Raw genomic sequence first — 16,083 nt, forward strand, 5'->3', positions numbered from 1 at the left:
TGTGAACTGTGCACCGTTATCGCTTACAATTGTCTCCGGCGCTCCGTATCGTGCGTACAGTTCGCGAAATTTGTTATGGCTGCTTGCGCGGACGCACTTGTCATGATGTACAGGTACTCCCAGAATAATTCGGAACGCCGGACACGCAGCTGCTCGTCGGCGGAGCGCGCCGGCGGATAAATACCGGCAAGATTTGCGCATACACGGTCTCCCTAGCGAGCAAGTTGGGCTCCCTATTGCATCTAGATTTGCGTTGCCTTGCTGCAAGAAGGTAGCGCTGGGTGCCCTTTAGCGTTGTGCAATGGGGGTTGGGTGGATGAATGTCTAGCACAGCATGTATGCACCGTAATCTATAAATAAAGCCTTGTGGATTCCTTGCACCGTATTCTCACCATGGCCTACATCCCGTCTGGGAGATAGCAATGCTTTGCGTGATTACATGCTTGTGAGGCGGCTTGGCTACAACGGCATCGCTGCCTTATCTTTCCACCTTGTTAGCCTGCCCTGCGAAGTATTAGCTCTTTGTAAAATAACTCCCTATCCGTGTTACTACTAGCTTCGTAATACGAGGACAATTAGCACTGTTACATGACCCCTCTTAACGGGTGTGTCGCGATAGTGGCAATAAAAAAATTTTACAAAATGAAATAACGCCACACGTTCATCAAGGCCAATTTAACGCACGAGAAGTCACTTCATGCAAAGGGCACTAATGAACTCTTCACGACTCTAGTCATTTAGAGGCGCACCCCGTTACGTGGTTCGCATATATTGTGCGCCAATCAATCATGGAATCTGGACCATTGGTAGCGAGTATCCTTACGTATTGATCGCGTGTCGGCGAAGATACTCATTTTCAGACTCATTTTATTTTGCTCAGAGGAAATATGCAATGATAATCAAGGGTAGGCTGTATGAGCTGAATGCAAAAAAATAGTAAGGAGAACATAGTAAATCTAGAAGTTCTAAATCTAAATCTGTGGAAAAGAAGTTTTTTCCATAGCTCTGGCGGTGTGCACGGGGTCCAGGTCTTGGAACAAGTAGCAGCCATCTTTAAATGGCCCTTCGAGAGCGTATGGCAATAGGTGGTTAGGTGGTAGTCCAGAATTTCATAGCAAGTTTCAGCTGTGAACGATGGGGACAGTCGGATTAGCGGACCGAGGCCCTCTTTGATAATTGCTCCCCAAACGTTGATAGTACAGCGGCCGCTGCTGTAGATCTCGTAAACACACCCAGGCTCGTATCTACTCGAAAAGGGAATAGATAATGGTCTTTTCAGATGAAATACCTTTTGCGCGTCCGAAGAAATTGTGCTTAAAAGATCAGAAAGAAAATGAGAATACCTGCAGTTATATGGTCTCCATACGCGGCGCTCTTGACCCCATCTAGATGAAAATGTCGATACATCCGAGAATATGACTTCCTTTCATTATTCAGTCATCCAGCGCTCATATGCCCTGCCATATTCAAGGCGCCGGCGTTTTTGGCACTTCGTAAGCTGTGGCTTTTGTGCCGCGACAAATCCACGAAGACCAGCCGCTCGCATGCGCCTTCTAATTGTTTCCTACTGACTTCCAGGTTGAGGGCTGTCTTGATCTGGCGGGCGCTCTCAAAAGGATCAGCAACGGCTGCAGCAACAATGAGAAAGTCGGACTCTTCCGGCGTGCATCGGTGTCGTCCCGATCGTGCTGCATCTTTGAGCCGGCCATCTTCATCCCGTTATGCTTGGATTATTCGGTTGACCGCACTTATACTTTCCTGCGAGGCGGCATATCTCACGTTGAGGTATACATTGTGAACTGAGCTTAATTACGCTTCTCCGCACATTCATCGGCACTCTTTTCGGCATGTTGCCTCGATAGGAATAGGGCGGAATTCGCGTAACTGTCGTTGTTTCAATATGTTCGTATCTTTGTCAATCGAGCCGCCGATAGCATCACGGCTGCATCGGGCGAAAACGCCGCCCTTTGCTAGCGCTAGTCACGGTCACCCACCGTAAATATTTTGAGCAGATGATAAATACGGCCCGCACGAAAAAATGAAAAGAAAAGGCGCCCAGGCACCCGAACATGCAGCCACGAGCGCTTATGCTCCAACGCGAGTGCATGCACAGACAACACCGGCCCAGCCCCCCCTTGACAAAACGTTAAGGGTCACCTTGAGCTACCGTTTTGCAGCAACGCAACATAAACTAGATGCACCAGGGAGCCAACCTTGCTCGCTAGGGAGACCGTGCACGCGCAGACCTTGGTATTACTTTTTCAACGGGTGCGCTCCGCCGGCGAGCGGCCGCGTGTTTTGCGTTCCGAATTATTCTGGGAGCGCTTGTATACCTCTGGCCATTTTGAATGCTCGTCTACAACAACTAACAGCATACGATTACGGAATGGGCCCGCAAAGTCAATATGTACACGGGACCATGGTGGCGTAGGCCACTACCATGGGTGCAATGGTGCCTTTAGCGGCATGTTGCGCTGCTGCAGGCATGGCATGCAGTGTCTCACTTGATTCTCGAGATCTTTTTCCATGGATGGCCACCATACGTAGCTTCGGGCGAGGTCCTTGCTTCGCACGATACCTGGGTGTCCCTGGTGTATCTGTTCCAGGACTGGCTGTTGCAGCTTTGGCGGCACGACCACTTGCATTCCATGCATCAGGCACCCTTCGTGGACAGTCAGTTCACGGCGTCTGTCAAAGTAGGGTTTCAACTCTTTGTCATCAACATGCGACGGCCACCCTTTCCTGGTGAAGTCCAAGACAATGATGAGAACAGGATCATGAACTGTGTAACGCGCGATCTCCTTGCTTGCCACAGAAAGGGATGCTAAGCGAAGCGTAAAAAATGTCTCACTCGTGCTGTCCTCTCCCTCACTTGTGTGTGACGGCAGACGCGAAAATCAGTCCGCGTGGTCGGTTTACTTTCGATAGACAAGCTCGTACTTATAAGCTGAAAGAGTTACAACCCATCGTTGTAGTCAGGCGGCCGCTATGGTCGGGAGGCCACTCTTAGGCCCAAGAATTGTTTGTAGCTGGTTATCCTCCGAGATTAACGTAAATTGTCAACCATAAATATAAAAATGGAACTTCTTGACGCCAAAGATTAAGGCAAGCGCCTCCTTTTCCATCTTGATACAGTTTGTTTCGGCCTTCGATAGCGTCCTAGAAGCGTAAGCAATTGGTCTTACCGTGCCGTCTTTCATAACGTGCGATAACACGGCGCCGATACCGTACGCAGACGCACCGCATCGCATGACAGCTGCAGTGGTAGCGCCGGATCGTAGTGAGCAAGAACTTCGGCGGATGACAGGACTGTTTTGATGGCTAGAAATGCGCCCTCGCATTTTTGGTCCCAGGACCAGGAGACGTCCTTCTGTAACGATCTGTAGAAGGGCTTAGCAAGCGTCGCCAATTGAGGTGTAAACTTGCCATAGTAAATGAGCCCAAGTAGAGAACACAGTTGTGCTACGTTAGTCGGTGCTGGGGCTTTCAGAAGAGCTTGAACGTTTTCGTTTGTTGGTTTGATGCCCGTCCTACTGATAACATGCCCAAGATACTAAAGGCTTTCCTTTAAGAACTCGCATTTTTCACTCTTAACTCTGACGCCTTTTCGCGCCAGTGTTCGAAGCACTGCTTCAAGATTCAGGAGGTGCTCTTCTGCAGTAGCTCCTGTCACAAGAATGTCATCTAGATAACATGACTCCTGGCAGTCCTTTCAAGATGTTATCTATAATGCGCTGGGACACTGCCGGTGCTGAGGAGACTCCGAAGGGCAATCTGTTAACAGCGAACAGCCCCTCATACTTATTCAACGTGAGTAGCTTTTAGAGTCTTCCGACATTTCCACCTGTTGGTAAGCCCTATTTAGATCCAGCTTCGAAAAGTACCGTCCTCCCGCAAGCGCAGCTACTATCTCATCCAGCCTAGGTAAAGGGTACTGCTCTGTGTCTAGAACAGGGTTCGACGCTGTCTTAGAATATCCGCACACACGTATTGTACCATCCTTTTTAACAACCGGTACAATCGGTGTGGCAAACTCGCTAGTGGAAACTTGCGTAATGACACCCATTTCCTGTAGCTTTTGTAGCTCTTCCTCCACTGCTAAACGTAATGCGTAGGGCAAGTTTCGAGCTTTGAGGAACTTTGGACGGTTTTCCTTAAGAAACAAGGTAGCTTGCTCACTTTTTATCTTGCCAAGGGTGTAGTCAAAAATGGTGCTGTGTTTGTCGAGGAGTGCTCAGAGTCGCGTGCCGTGGTCCTCTTGGCTTGCGTCAGGGTGCGAATCGTTGCACAAGTTGTGTAAACCGCATATTTCGTCCCAATACAAGCGAAAAGTTTCGAGCCACTGGCGTCCCAGTAGCGCTGTTGCGCCGTAGTCTACGACGCACAACGGAAGGTCACCGACTTCGTCCTTGTATCGTACGGCCGCATTGAAGGCGCCGCAGGGTTGGACAACTCCTGTGCCACGTTTTCAGTCGCAGTGCTGTTGGTTCCAGCTTCGAAGGCGGTCTAAGCGTCTTGAACTGTTGCTGTGATATCACAGACACTGTAGCACCTGTATCTAACTCCATGCGTAAGGGTACACCCTGAATTCTGACTTCGGCGGTGATGGGACGCCGGGTTCTTTGAGACGGGATCTGGACGTTGCCTGTGTCGTTGCTTTGAAGAGTGCTTACCCACTTTCCGGAGCTTGTCGGCTTCTGTTTTGAACCACGACAAGCACGCTGAATGTGGCCCTTCTTGCCACAGTTTGTGCACTTATCGGCGATATGCGGAGAAACGCGGGAAAAATGCTTGTCGGAGCCACAGCGATAACACGCGAAAAATCTCTTCCTGTTCGTTTCGCCTTCGGTGCCCATTTTGTGCAATTCATCGCCAGCTTCTTTCGCGTGCGCTTCCACAAAGTATTTCTTGGCTTCTTCGAGAGCCAATGCGCGCCGAACGGACTTTTGGAAAGTCAGCGTTTTGTCTTCTGCAAATAAGTACCGCTGTATGTCGGTACGGGATAAACTGCACACAAACCTGTCTCGGAGCGATTCGTCCAAAAAGATGCCGAATTCACAGGTGTGGGCGAGTTTTCTGAGCTTGGCTACATACTGGGCGATACCTTCATGTTGCAGCTGACATCCTCTGTTAAATTTTGCTCGCTCTCCGATCACAGACACTCTCGGAGTGAAGTGATTGCGAAGCAGTTCTGTTAGTTGGTTGAACGTCTTTTACGACGGCTTATCTGGTGCAGTCAGAGACTTCAAGAGGCTCAACGACCTCGGCCCAATAATGCTTAGCAAAGCATGCACCTTGAGGTCTTCGGTAACTTTGTTCACCGCAAAAAGGAAATCAGGCGTTCTTCGTAAGATAGCCAGTCACTCACAGTTTCGTCGAAGGCTTCTACTTGACCAATCTGACTGGAGGCTGCCATCTCGGAAGTGTTGTCGCCTTGTGTCGTAGGTGCGGATGCGTCCAACAGTCCTCAGAGCGTTGCCTCAGTGCTTGGGTGCTCAGCTTCAGCGCTTCTTTCCTGTGTATTGCCTTGCTTCCGCCACCCTCGTCGCCAGTTGTGATGTTCGGGGGTCCAAGAAAGCAAGAAGCGATAAGAAGGCTGCGCAGTACTTCATTGGGCGGCAGCTAGAATGCTGTCTGGCGGCACTCATGCAGTTGCTCGCTTTTTGTAGAGCCCCTGCTGACGTCACTTGGCGCGTCGCTTATCACGCCGGTAACAAAACTGCGCAGGCTCGTATCATGCTGTACTTCGGAGAACTGAAATATACTTTTAAATATACCCACTTCGGAAATACGAAACGATCCAGGCTTTAGAACACGAATCACCGGCGTCGTTCATGACATGCAGGTTTTGTCGCTTCAGCTTATCAAAGCACTGCATGCGCAATTGCAGACTTTCCTTAACAGCCTCCGATGTTTTATGGCATTAAACGGCGAAGTGCTACAGGGCGTTTATTATATGTACGATAGCCGCTCATCAAGCGAAGCTGTGCATGCTCGTAATGCCACAACTGTGAAATTCTTTTGCCCACCGTAACAATATAATAAAATAAACATAGCTTCTACTGTTAGCCAGAAGCTTCAGCATGCATTTTGACCTTTCTAACACCCAGCTCCTAGGTAATTGAGAAGGCTCTCCAGCTATCTTTTCGGGCCTTATCAAATTGTTGCGTAGCCTTACTACTTTCGTGTAACCACTGAATACACTAGCCATTTTATTCTTAAGGAGGTTAGCGGCAGAGCAGGGATGACAGTGCGGATGTGGCAATGTAATACAGTGACCTACTGCCAATGCAGGACTATTGACTTGTTGGTGTCTCGCATGCTCCACGGCTTCTCGACTATCGGTATGTGTTCATATGTGTGACGGACTATGTAACGTTTAGCCAGGTGTGTGTATTTGTGTTCCCATCTGAATACTTGAAGAATCCCAGTGCTACAAGGTTTGTTTAGATTGTGCTAGCTTATATCAATATTCAAATACGTAATAATTCTTACCGCTTATCAAGCCAATGTGATTGGATGCTGTTTCTTTTTATAACACTGCCTGAACTCCTTTTTTTTATTAATGCGGAAACTATGTCCAAACACATTTACTGAACATTTAGGAACGTTGACGAATGAGTATCGTGAAGTTCTTCTACAGTAACTTATGTATGCCAGTCTGGTCTTGTTATTTACAAATTGTTCATGAATTTTTTTTCACCACGCTGTAGTTTAAGAGCAGCACCGGGTTTCAAGAGGTGGCTGCATACGCCTGAATACCTTTAATAATATTACCAAAATCTTACATTTAAAATTGAAGTGTTGCTACGTTGCTAGGAGTAAGAATGCGGCTAAATTTTGTACGTGCGGCTTGGCTACGCTTGTGTGAATCTTAGAGTTGCGCGAGAATGTTTGAGAGATGCACACAAATTAAGGACCACTCTTCAAAGGGCTAGGTAATTCGCGAGAGGCATCATAGCGCAACGAAAGTGGCCCTTGGCAACGTTGTTTGGTGAACAGTCTTCCAGACTAGACAGAAAGAGTGAGCTGCAATTGATGGCTTTTTGTATGCAGCATAAATCAACATGCACCTAATAAGCGTACAGAAAAACAAAAACAAAATGATTACTTCGGCGAGCTTATGCTGCTATGTTCGAAGCCGTCATGCTGAGCTCGTGGTAGGCAATTTTTCTTGGTGAATCATTGCCTTAACCTAGCCACATGATTTGAGATGTGGCCGTGAGAGGCACAGAAGGCCAACTTTAAATGCAGCTACGTTTAGCAGCCTCGCTAAGCGCAATTCGCGATGTAACGCTTGAAGTTTTGTAACCACAGCCTTTCTTTAGGTGCTGGTGCTGAGGGTGCGGGTGGAGCGGAAGGAGGAGCTGAAGGTGGTGCTAACGAGGGCTGTGAGTATTGTTGCGCCGTTCTCTTAAGCGCGAATATTATTGCAAAACGCAAGAGCTGCGTGCACACGGCAGCTGATACACAATTTCTGGAGAGGGAAAGGGAAAGGTGTCGTCGCCATTTAATGAGGGTCATTTTCAAAGGCTTTAGTGATGGGACACGAATCGGGTGAGAACTGCATACCAATTCATACAGATAAAAAAGATGCTTATCTGCCCCTGCGCGAACATGGTACACTATTTGGTGCACTTATCGTACTGATTTTTTAAAATCTATTAGCGCGTTGATAGAATCAATATGACAAGCGAGTCAAAGTGAGAAAAGCGAGAGAGGTGGATCATACTTGTTGCTTTGGTACGTTGCTTGGTAAGAACTTGGGAGTGGATAGCGGCTTGCTTTATAGGGAAGGACAAATCTAAATAAAATCCTTTATTAATATTCTAAGAACGCATTTCTTGCAATTTAAATGTCTTATTGGTATTTTTGTTTTGTTTTATGATCCCTGCGAATCTTCCCGCAGTTTATTAAATATTACCTTGCCTGATTTGGTGCCATCGTGGGGAAATTTCTTTGCTGGCGTGCATTCTCCTTCTACGGGCCACATGTATGTATATGTACAGTCAACAGCAAAAGTTTACGGGATGCGGTTTCCCCTTCAAATGTAAATTTCTACACTGTTAAGGCATGACACTTCGTATTTGATGAATCTCTGTCTTGGTTACGAAGGCTACTACATGCTGGGACATTTAATTCGAGGCAGTGTGACCACGCTTGTCGAGAATTCAGCTTCTTGGCAGATCCTGCGTCCCGTAAACTTTTGTGGTTAACTGTACGTACGGAATTACGACCTAGCATTACATTCGCCACGCTTCCGCTTTTCGGCCCATATCGTTCCATAAAACTCAATGCTTGTAATAAATTTGGGATATATGCCAAAATTTTGTCATTTGATTAGCGCAAACGTTATTGTAAACAATATTGCTCAGTTATCTTTGTCGTCTTGAGGACCACAAGAAATGGCGCAACATTTTGTGTTCATAGAGGCTTGTAAACTGTTCGTTCGACCGGACCGAACAACCCACACTGCGATAGCTGTAGTGCTTCGAGGAATTTCCACCACGGAAAAGACGAAATTTGAGAAGTGCGATATGAAGAAGTGCATTGACAAATTAAAGACGCCTCAATTTTTTTATGTGACTCCCCAGAAAGTACTTCAAATGTTTTTCAACTGGCTTTTTCTTTAGTCTTTATTGAGTCACGGAGAGTTGACTAAAATTGCCCAAGCATGTACACACTAGAGCTAGTCAGGCAATTTTCGTCACACTGAGATTTTATTTCGCTAAAAAACGCACAAGTCATCGATTCCAAAACCTTGCATTAATTTTACTGAACGCAGATCAGATATAATAAAAACCGCGGTGTTTGAAACAGTGATACGTGAGCACATGACTGTCCAAAATAAGAAAAAATAAACGTGCACAGAAAGAGGGCGTAGCCGGCAGCATGTAGAGAAAGGTGAGGAAGGCAGGCCGAAAAAAGTGTGTTCTCAGTAAGAGAGGTGGGAAACAGCATTTAGAGATAACATTTTCAGGCTAGTGACTACATTTCCTATACAATATGTTTATAGGGAACCAAACGACCATACATACAGAGCAGTACGGTACGAGTATTGGAAATATTGAAAATGCTGAGCTTGCTATTCCACAATTGTAGCTAAAAAAGGACACTATTGCAATAAATGATTGTAGTTATGAAACATGTTGATTATTTTAATTTTTTTCTGTCTATATTGTTCTCATCAGATCTGCACCTAAGCTATGGACAAGTTCGATAACACTTTCGGGAGTTAGTTTAGCTTAGCTTTGAAGAAGTTAGGTTACGTTATTTTAAGTTGAATAGATTACGGTGCCTCTCTAAGATAGCGTGCGTTCTGTGTTCTGTGTTAATAACTGTGACAGTATTGAAACTACAGGAAATGCTGAGTTTGCTATTCCACAGTTATAGCTAAAGAAAGGACACTACTGCTTTAAACGATTGTAGTTGTGAAAGATGTTGATTATTTTAATTTTTGCTGTCTATATTGTTCTGACGAGCGCTGTACCTTAGCTACAGACAACTGTTCGATTACACTTTCGGGGGTTAGGTTAGCTTTGCTTTGGACAAGTTAGGTTACGTTATCTTAAGTTAATAGATGCGCGTGATTGCGGTGCCTCTTAAGATAGTCTTCGCTCTGTGTTTCTTTATGGGGTCGTTTCCTTCGCGCTAAGCTTAGTGAAAAGAGTACTTGGCGAGGAATTCGAGCGATACTAATTGCTTCAGAATGTGAAGGGGCGCGTACGGCTGGCGTAACACCGACTCAGAGTGCACTAACAGGTGACCAGATTCTATAAATGCTGGTCGACCACTATGATAGACTCAACGATCGGACTTGGCGTATTCACTGTAGTCTGTTTGGTGTACAACGCTCTGGTCTATTCAGTGCATGTTGTAAAGCTATCGCTACCGCTAGAGAGAAAGAGAGCAACAGAGTGGGTGACTCTGGAGAGGGGAGGACCCCATGTTCTGCACCCCTTTAGGGGTACGGCGCTGCACTTTAGAGAAGGGGAGGGCGAGAAAAAAAAGTGAAACCATGGGGATACCGCGCACTGTAGGTATCGATGTCAGCGAAGCTTCCTTTGCTCTTTGCGTTGATCGACGATCATTGACAGGGATGTTGACGAAAAACGTGTAAGTTCTTCAGTGTTTACGAGAGTGGTGGGTTGATGCGAACGTCACCTCGCGTGCAGCTCTAGTATTTTTCTACGTAGTACGCATAACATGCAGCGACCCGTGTTTGCTCGAGGAGTTGTTGTACGCCATTGTTTATAGTCTGCGAGAAAGTTAGCAGTGTCGTTGCCTCGTGCGGCGCATCGCATCGACGCAGAGGTATTAAATTTTTATGCGAAAGCGTGAAATAGCCCATTGAGCGAAACAGCCGTCGTCTGTCGTCTGCAGCAGCGAAACACCACCTAAACTCGCATTGCCATTGGCGGCGACGCCCATGTCACGAGCTTCGCCTCGACGGAGCAGGGCGGGCGAAAGCAAACAGCTGCGACAGCGCGCCAGGTGTCGCTTAAGGGGAGGGGGCAGCGCCGCGACGCCACGTCACCCTCGCTGTCGCTCTCCGCACGAGTGCTTCTCGACGGAGCAGAGCCAACGCCTCCTAGATAGCAGGAGGCGTTGGCTCTGGTCGCTCTCCTTTATGACGTCATGCTACTTGGACCGGAATTTCCACTGTCAAGCCCGGCGTGATGAAAGCGGTGGCGTCAAAATCACCGTGACTTACTCGGGAGCACCACCATTAGGTTCTACGACAGTCGTGTGAGGTAACGTGACGTCATGGATCGTAGTGCATAGGCCTCGTGCTATCTAGGAGGCGCTGTCAGAACGGGCGATAGACAACACATGCTCATCGTAAGCGTGCCAGGTGTTGCGTGAGGGGCATCTCCGCGTCCGTGGCACGCGGCGTTGACATCGCCGGCTGCTGCTTGCTGGCACATTGCTCGCAGCGCAAAGCTCGAAGGACCGGTCAGAGTCGTCCCGTTGGAAAAACAAAGCTTTGGCATTCATGACTCATAAGCAGCGCTTTTAAGCGTCCTCAGATTATTTAAAACTAAATTATGTGTCTTTACGTGCTCTCAAACCACAATCCGTTTATAAGGCACGCGATAAAATGCTACTGCGGATTAATTTTGACTACGTGGGATCGTTTAACACGGACGTGAATCTTAGTGCAGGAGCGGTTTTGCATTTAGCCCCCGTCGATATGCGGCTGCCGTGTTGGGGATCGAAGCCGCGACCTCGAGCCACGCCTTAGCCACTAAGCTACCGCGGGGGGTACGAAAGATTGATATGATCTCTGTCTTTTTGGCTGCACCTTGACAGTGGATAACATTTTGTTTATTTCTCTTTTTATCCGCCTTCAGCCTTCCCCCGTGCAGGGTAGTTAACCTGAACTGCCTCTGGTTAACCTCCCTGCCTTTCTATGCATCCTTTTTCTTGGTTATTGACGGCGCAATAAAGCTCCCCTGTTGCCCTTCCCACTTTGTTCATGTCGTGGTGCTCAGTGCCAGCTCTTTCCAAGTTCTTGTGTGGGTGAATGGGCGTGAGAGGTTTTTTTTGTACACTCGTGCTTTTACCTCTTCTTATATATTAAACCTTTAGTAGCATGCCAGACATGTTGTTCGGCTCACGTCCTCACCGATAATTAAGGTTTCTCCCAACAGCGTGTTTGTATTTTCACTACTGGTTGATGTATACTGTTTTCTTGGTAAACACTTTCAGAGTACGCAAACCATGCCCACGGTAGGCGGGCTATGCAGGGTGAATAAAGTACAATGGCATTGCCTGCTCAAGATACTGTTTTCCTATACCAGCGGTCAAGCATAACGCAGCACCAACATTCTGAGTAGTTTACCTCACAGACCACAAGTGCGGAATACGGTATCTCTGTGTTCACTACTGTATATGCGTCGCAGAGTGTACGCGGGCGTTGCGTCCGGTGCCTGCGCTGTATTTCTGGGTGTTCTCGAACGCCCATAGGGTTACGTATATCTCTATAGTAAATGTTTATATATGTAAATAAATACAAACCGCGACAATATTATTTTATGTATTCTCATCCACAGACCGTTAAAGGATGTACGCCATGCACTAAGACGCAGCTACGGCGACAGAGGAAAAAAAAAGCAGGTATGTTCTTTGATTGATTGCGCAGCGCACCTTATACGCAAACGCATACGAAAGATAAACGAATCGATGGCTACGTGGAGTCGAGTAAGCCCATTCCTTGCTTAACGCATCCAGTCTTTTGACCTTCTTGTTTACTCTGCGAGACGTGTGCACCTACAGTCGCAAGCTTACGCATTTTTGAACTTCATTGGTTTAAGCATATAGCCGCCTGCCTATCGACGACCTTGCAACAGTCGTCACTGACAATGTTTATGTGGGCTAGTTGGTTTCGGAATGTCACGAAGGGGATGCTCAAGTAAAAGGGGATGCATTTTGCAAAATTACGAAGAACGTTTTCATACGAATGCGGTACAGGCGGACGCTCACCTTCGGTTGCTCTTATTCTCACAATTGCAAGCAGTGGTATTACATTATAAAAAACGAAGACACCAATCTAGAAGCCATTTTGTGTGGTACTACAGAATAGAGAGATTACATTTTCACTTTTAGCGAGCCTGGAGCATGTCATGTGCCTAATGTAACCATGTACTTTAGTCGTATAATAAAAATAGCAGGCCAACAGTAAAGCTCAATGACACTTTTGCATCCACGATCGGGAGGTGTGTATGGAAGTGGTCTGTTCATAAAGGCAAAGTATTACATGGTAAATTTTCAGTGCGTGGCATTTCGTCTCCACATTTGCTCCCTTTTGTGCGCCGAAGAGTTTCCATGAAGTCAAACACATACTTTACGACGATGTAGAAATTACTTTGTAGTTTCTTTCCAACACAATGGCTCTCGCGTCTGTTCTTGGCGGCGGTGATGAACAATGAAGAAAAATATTCAGTGGACTATTAAGCTTGTTACCATGATAAAATTATCCATATATGTACTCGGTTTTCCCGAATATTTCAATGCTTAGAAATGCAAATATAGTGAGCATATACTGTTGTTTTATTAGAATAGGATTGATACAAATTTTATTACAGATTAATGTTTACCATGTTGCTAGGTAGCGGGTTGTAGAGGTGAAAACACGTTAAGCACAATATACAATGAAGTGATGCCGGCATCGTGTTCAGAGCTGCTAACAAGAGAAGTGGAAGGACGATGCCAGAGTCACGTCTTTTCACCTCGGCACACATATCCAGGAATTTTTGACATTGCCCCTACGGCCGACTGTCCTACTTCACCGCAGTGTTCTAGCGTAACCTGATCGCCAGCACTTTTAGAACTGATACTTCAGAAAGGCGATCCCAATTTCAACAACTTTCAGTAAGCAACATCGTTTATGACACTTATTCGTAACTTTCCTGCCGCGTTACAGCAGTGTTCTGATCCTTACTAAATATGTAGGTGGTCGAAAAAAAAAACGCATTGAAAGTAAAAAAAAATAACGTTTTTTCATGTTCCTTTTTTGTCAATGAAGTTAAATTGAAAAAAAAAACCAGAGCTTCCTCGCGGAGTTCTTTTGTTGCGATGCGACTCCTTTCGACGTATCTAAAGAGTTGGTCAAAAGAAGGAGTTTGGGAGTCTGCCCCGCACCTGAGTCTATCCATGTGGTGGCAAGAAGAGAGAGATGTGCTTCCCAATCCATTCATGTTCTCGCAGTTTCAATAGTGTAGCCTTGTTTTGTGCGCCGTGGATAATACTAACATGTCTAGACTGAATATGCTTCAAGATATAGCAGTACGCTGTATAGCAAATGTGCCTCTTTCTTGGCCAACAAAAGACATATTTCTGGAATTTATTGTACTTCCTGTGTTTGTACTGCACAACTACGCGTGAATATTGAGATATATACGCTTACTGAAGTGCAACCATTAGCTTACTAGTTTCGTCGCACAAATTAAAGAAAATAGCACTATGCGGCAGACAAGACAAAAAGAAAAATGACTTATTCCAACCCCAGGTGCCTTGAAGCAAGGAAAGCTTTACTTACTCTGTGCCCTCTCTGCATAATATATTCGTCGAAGATGACTGACCTTTATGTAGTATAAACGCTTGGAATAGAGTAATCTGCCAGAAGATCCCTACAGCAGAGTAGTAGTTGTGGTATTTGTACGGCTAAGTTTGTTTAATATGCCAAAATTATGCACCACTGTTGCACGATTAACACGTTCTGTGGTGTTCATTATCGTTTAGAAAACTTATTATTTCTGTTGATACTATGTCATATATGCTATTGAAATTTCTTTTCTGCCTTTCGGGTTACTTTTCTTAATACAGAATGCTTTTTTAGAGCGTAGCTTTTAGGCGTACGTTCGTGCGTTGGCGTCGGCGTAACCGAGTGACTGAGCACAGCGAAAGATGGAATTGAACGAGGAGCGCAGCGGGTGATAAAAGGCGCGAGGAAGAAAGCGGAGAGGAGGATGCGGCGGAACCATGAGGCGGAAAGCGGAGGAGGGTATGACGAAAGAGTGAGAAGAAAAGCGTAGTGCGGCGACGACGGATACGAGATGGTGCCAGAGTAGCACGCGTCTTCTGGGAGGTCCTGTCAGCGGCAGCTGCTATGGATCGGGCTCGCGAGTCACCCAGGCGCTGCCTCTCGGAATCTCCAGAATAGCGAGGCAGTCACGCCGTACTTCACTCCGTTCGCAACGTGCCGCACGAGACAGATTGTCCGCGCCAGCCAATATACCGCGAAATGAAAACAGCTATAAAGCCGTGCTCAAATTCCGCATTAGTGAGTATCGTAATCTTCGGTGGATTTTTTCGAAGGTATATTACTTTGCTTTATGAGTCATGCAGTTTGATACACATGCTGTTGATAGTAGGAAGAAGCATGACCTTGCTCAAGATGGTCCAGCTATTTGTCTTGCCTCCTATTTGCAAACTAAAAGACGTTTTTGATTTATTGATGAGTGAAATACTTACGCAGGAGTATGTTTGCTTTTTCAAGATAGCAACATATATTCTTTTACACTTGAGAAATCATACCTTGCTAGACTAAACTCTGCAGACAGTATATGCGAAAAAATTGAGGCATTGCCAACAAAAAACGTTTTGACATCAAGGTTCTAAGAGGTCAGTATATCACTCACATATGCGAATTCCTCAAAAGAAATGCGCCAAGCATTTCTCCAAATTACAAGTCCTAGTGTTAAAAGCTGTTCTATAGCATGACATATATATATACGAATTACGCAACCCTAAATCCACTCACTCAACAAGCGGACAGGGCCACTATGCACACTACACTATCCTGTTAGTTTCTGAGTGGCATAGCATAGAAACATAACGGGATTCGCAACTTGGGCGTCAGATACAATGAGTGGTTAACCACAAAATGCAACACTGAAACTTAAAGATCATTAAAAATAAACACAACAACCATAAAATTCATTATTCATGTAATGAATCATGAATTTAGCGTGATTGTTATTGTTCATACGAGAAGATGGATGTAGGACCTCCTATAAAATTTGTATATAAGCAATAGTATCACATCAGGTTTAGAATTATTTTATTGTTTTCGTTGTTATCTAAATTGCTGACTTTTTTGTTTAAGGAAACTGGTAAAGTGTAAGAAGCTGGTACAATCAAAGATGAGCTTTGCGTTAATAATCGTTTTTAAACCAGGTTATGGAGGTTGAATGTCATATTAAACCTGCAATGAAACCAAAATTATACAGCAGAGTTACCATTTTTAAGTAGAATGGTTCTTCTTTCAGTTTTTCTTTTTCTTTTCAGGAGCTGGTGCAATATGGTATACAATTGTCATAGTGTGCAGCCGCTTATGACAGACATGGCCCTCGTTGGACTGCCTCATTGTTCTCTTTTACGAAGGCATCAGGAACGTCATCCTTTTTCCTTGAGAGACTCCGAAGAAGAAGAAAAAAGAAAGGAGAAACAGAAGATGGAGTTGAAAACTGAAATATATTTTTATGTAATTTCCTGATTTATGAAGTTCACGATACCCATCTTGTGTTCAACTTTTGTTTATGATGGGCATATTTCAATTTTATTTAACTAAGCTTCACT

General features: G+C 45.6%; 1 long non-coding RNA gene across 1 annotated transcript; it reads left to right on the forward strand.

Annotated features, from left to right (window-relative positions):
- The first annotated feature begins 7,327 nt into the window (after positions 1-7,327).
- Positions 7,328-16,083, forward strand: LOC142587260 (uncharacterized). The gene is made up of 3 exons (XR_012829418.1): positions 7,328-7,391; positions 12,057-12,120; positions 15,793-16,083. It is a non-coding gene; the product is annotated as an uncharacterized LOC142587260 (long non-coding RNA).

This window comes from Dermacentor variabilis, chromosome 7 (assembly GCF_050947875.1).
Source record: "Dermacentor variabilis isolate Ectoservices chromosome 7, ASM5094787v1, whole genome shotgun sequence".
NCBI lineage: Eukaryota > Metazoa > Arthropoda > Arachnida > Ixodida > Ixodidae > Dermacentor > Dermacentor variabilis.